The 4,715-nt window shown below is 43.4% G+C and overlaps 1 non-coding gene across 1 annotated transcript; it reads right to left on the reverse strand.

The window, feature by feature from the left end:
- Positions 1 to 4,643: 4,643 nt before the first annotated feature.
- TRNAC-GCA lies at positions 4,644 to 4,715 on the reverse strand. The gene has a single exon. It is a non-coding gene; the product is annotated as a tRNA-Cys (tRNA).

Below are 4,715 nucleotides of genomic sequence, written 5' to 3' on the forward strand. Positions count from 1 at the left end.
GGAGTCTACTTCTCCCTCTCCCTTGGCCTGCCGCTCCCCCTGCTTGTGCTCTCTCGCTCTCTCTGACAAATAAATAAAATCTTAAAAATAAATAAAACATAAATTACCGAGCCCCACCTCCAGAGATTCTTATTCTAATGTCCCAGGAGGAACCTGACAATCTGCATTTCTAACTAGTTCCCGAGGTGTTGCTGACGTTCCTGGTGTACTTTGAGAAGGGCTATGCCAGGCAGAAGGGCTGGAATTCTGCAGGGCTTTGAGTCCAACTCTGATGCAGCAGGAAGAACATGTAGAGGAGGTACCTTTGAGCAGACAGCCATTCGTGTTCCCTGAATCTAATTAGATATTGGCCTGTCCCACCGCTACGGCCCCTGGAAAATTTCTTAAGCCCCACCCTTTGCTCTGTGCTAGTCCTCTCAACGCTGAAAATGCAATCACTGTGAAGTAATTGCTATCATTTACTGAGCAGCCACTGTGGATTCATTGGCAGCATACAATTCGGACATCAAACTTAGTCAGGGGAACACTCTTATTACCTCCAATGTACAAACGAAAACCCAGAACCGACAGAGTTTGGTTAACTGGCCCCAAATCATTCAGGGGGTTGGAATAAAACTTTAGCAGTCAGCCTGTCTAACTGAGAGAGGTCTGTCCCTTAGGAAGCAGGAAGCCCAAATTGTCCCACAGTAAAACAAAATCCATCAGGCAGCAAAGTACCACACAATGAGCTTTCGTGGTCATTATTTTTCAAAGAGAAATGAGACAAGATGGTACCTTGTTTAATGAAAGCTTGGAGGCAATTCATTTCTTTTTAAAGCAGAACATAATCGAGATGCTTTTGATATTTCTCTAAGAACCCCTGCCACAGGGCAACCTTCAGAAAACATCAAATAGAAGTCAGGGGAAATCTCTATGTTGGCTATTTCTTTCCCATCATGTGCACAAATGACTGATCTGTAGCTTATTTATTTGCAACTCTGACCCCCAGAGACAAAGCCTATCCAGCTCTGTTTGGTGCTGGGTTCCTTACAGCTGCGTAGGAAAGTTGGAAGCAGAAATGTCCAACATACTCTTTCTACAATCCATATGATAAATACCATGCAGCATTTAAACTCTTCTTTTTTAGATAAGTTTTAGAATATTGAACATCAGGTACAGGTTATTTTGTTAAATGAAAAGGATCAGGTTATAACAATCTTTTGAATTATGTCGTAGGCTGATGTCTTGGCTTGGGTTCCCATAGCAGCAGACTCTGAATCAAGAACCCAAATTCAAGGAGCTTCTTCGGGAGGTGACCGCAGGATACACTGATGCAGGAGAGCGGAAGTGAGACAGGAAAAGGGAAGCAGCCAATGAAGTGCTCTCTGTCATACAAGTTAACGCTGTGGGCAGCCCCACCTAACGCCATTGGGAACTCTGGAGCCAAGGTGGATGGCATCTTGGCTGAGTTTGTTCATGGGGGAAGGGGTAAGGAATCTGAGTTATTTAAACAGCAACCTCTGTCCATTGTTCTTTGAAGGCTGCTCCCAGGGGCACTTCCAGCTTGCCACAGATGGATATAGAAGAGGCTCTGGCTGCCAAAACGGGGGGGGGGGGGGGACAAAAAAACTCAGGGGAAGGGAGGCAGATCCTGGCAGTTGGAACCAGGCAGGGATGATACCTTGTTTAATGAGAGCTTGGATACAATTCATTTCTATCATGTGGTGGTAAAGGCTGAGAGAGAACTGGCTAGAGTATCCTGACTGTCTGTGGTCTCTGGATACCCCAGAGCCTAGAGCTCAAGGCAAAAGCTTAGGTGTTATTAGTTTTTCACCAAGTGTGATCCCTGGGAGGAGAGGGGTAAAAGGGAGTGAGGCAGAGAAAGGGTAAGTCAGTGCAAAGGGGCACGTCCAAGCTGGCCATCACTTGTTAACAAGTGCACTTGATTGCTCGAGCTCGCAAAGCTGTCTCTCCAGAGGATGTCTGAACGACTGCATCACAGGACAGTCTGTCCTGAGGAAGGGAGGAGAAGACTTAGCCCTCAGCTTATGTATCTTGTTGGTGAAAGCTTTTCCCCATGATGCATTAACTCCTGAACACCTCCAGATTCTGCATGTGGGGGTACCAAGTGGGTCTCATGGCCTCTCATAACTCAAAAGCAAGAGGGAAGCCAAGAGTAGGAGGTGAGAGGCATCCAGCAGGGGCAGGAGAGGGACTGCTGGGTGGACCTGAGTGATGTTGACAGAGTCCATACCTCCTCAGCTACTGCAGTGGCAGCCAGGGGCGAAAAGCTGGCCAAGGGCCTCAGAAACAGGGAAGGACAAGAGGATCTGAGATGTTGCTTAAGATATGCCTGATACATTTTTGTTATGTTTATGTGTACATGCATAAAACATGCACCCACGTGTACAAACACCATCACATTTAACAGACAATAGTTAACGAAAGATGGTAGTAAAGATCCAACCAAACTTTATTCTTTGATACATTCTTTGATATATGCTTAAAGTTTTACACAATAAAGGTATTTTGACTTTATAATGGGTAAATGTCATGTGGACAATTTTAGAAAGGGAGGCAGAGTAGTAACCATTTCTTTTTCAAAGTAAAACAATGCTGCAAAAAAATTAGTGTTCTATGTTTTACTTGATGGGCATGAAGTTGTCTACTTCAACAAAAGTTTGAATCTTTTAAGGGATTGTTTAGAAAGCATCAATAAGCCATTTTTTTCAATGTGAGAGGTATAATTCTTGCCTTATACTAAAATCAGTTTCCAAATAATTTAAGAATATACCTTGTTTATGTATCTTGCTTCATTTACTCACTCACTCAATTAGCCAATAGTCATTATTCATCAAATACTTTCTGAGCCCTGACAATGGACAAGGTACTTACCAGTCACTGGTGATAACAAGAAGAATCAAAAAGAATTGCTACCAGCTAGGGGCCTACACTGGAGTAGGCAAGATCAGTTATGGCAGTAAAAGTTAAGACTCACTAAGCATCCAAATGCTTTCTTAACCTTTTCCAGCCTCCATTGCAATGAAGTGGGGACCATGTGACTAGTTCTGTCCCGTGAACTGTGAGCTGAGGGGTGGTGCGTCTCGCCTGGGCTAAGGCAGCAGGCATGCAACTCCTCCGACTCTCACTACCCCTGGAGCGATGACCCTGGAGGCCACATATTGCTTGATGACCTAGCTACAAGAGGGTGAAGGACCACCAGACCTGCTCCAGATCTTGCATGGACAAGATATAAATCTTCCTTATGTTAAGCTCTTGAGATTTCAGAGTTCTCACCACACTATTGCCAAGGTTAGCCTAATACATAGACATATAAACAGTCACACTGAACCACGTACTAGCATAAACAAGAGGTAAATTCAATGCACTATTGAAACAAAGGAAAGGTGAATTACCCAAGCTGGAGCTGCCACTTACGCTTTTGATACTAAGTCATAATACACACGTGGAGGAACAGCTTTCCCCACGGCCCGGACTGAGTGCAGACCCTTTTCTTTTTCTAGGATCCACAAAAAAAAAAAAAAAAAAAAAAACAACCTGACAATCTTCTGGGTTATTGTTATCTAGTAGATATACCAGAGAAGCCCATCCAAATACATTGACGCCAAAATCCAAAGAGACCCACCAAGTGATGTGCTTCATTCTGTGAGGTATCTGACTTTAGAAGGCATATCCCAACAAGCCTCAGCCATTGTACTTTTAAATTTTTACAATGTAGCAGACTCCTAAATTTTTGCAGGGCTTTTCTTCTACCCCTAATAAGAGAGGACAACAAGGGCACATGACCTTTGTGATATTTTCCCCCAAAATCCATAAACTCAGTGTAATCATGAGAAAACACCAGATAAACCCAAAATGAGGGGCACTCTACAAAATATCTGACCAGGACTTTTCAAAAGTGTTAAGATTATAAAAACAAACAAAAAACAACACAAGGAAAGACTGAGCATCTGTCAGAGACTGAAGGAAACTAAGGAGCCATTATAACTCAAGGCAATATGGTATCTTGGATTGAATCCTGGAACAGAGAAAAAGATGTTAGTGGAAAAACTGGTGACATCTGAATGTCGTCTAAGGTTTGGTTAATAGTGTTGCATCGATGTTTATTTCATAGTTTTGATTAATGTGCCGTGGTTATGCAAGATGTCAACATTAGGGGAAGCTGAACAAAGGGTATACGGGACCTCTCTATATTATCTTTACAACTCTTCTGTAAATCCAAACTAGTAAATGGGTAAAAGTTTGGAGAAAGGAAGATAGAAAGGGTCTGGTTAATAAGATTGAATATACAGAAAGGAAAAATAAAGGGTCTGTGAGAAAGTCCACCTGTGCGTGTGTGTATGTTTGTCTGTTGGTGAGTCTGTGTGATGCTGTGTGGGTCCGGGTGTGTGTATGTGGTCGGGGGACATCTGGTGTGTGGGGTGTGTGTATATATGTCTCTGGGTGGATGACTGTGTTTATGTGTGTATATGTTGGCAGGGGGTGAATTTATATGCACACAGCTCTACTGTGGGGAATTAACAAGCTAAGGGACTTGCATGAGAGTGAGCACAGCCTTAAATTTTGAGCCCCTAGGCACATTGCTTGCCTCACACTAAACCCAGTGTTTTAAGAAGGCTGCCAAGAAGAGCAAAAGACCACAGAGGGGGCACCTGGATTTGAACCAGGGACCTCTTGATCTGCAGTCAAATGCTCTACCACTGAGCTATACCCCC

This window comes from Mirounga leonina, unplaced genomic scaffold, assembly GCF_011800145.1.
Source record: "Mirounga leonina isolate KUSES-001 unplaced genomic scaffold, KU_Mleo_1.0 Mir_115, whole genome shotgun sequence".
Classification (NCBI taxonomy): Eukaryota; Metazoa; Chordata; class Mammalia; order Carnivora; family Phocidae; genus Mirounga; species Mirounga leonina.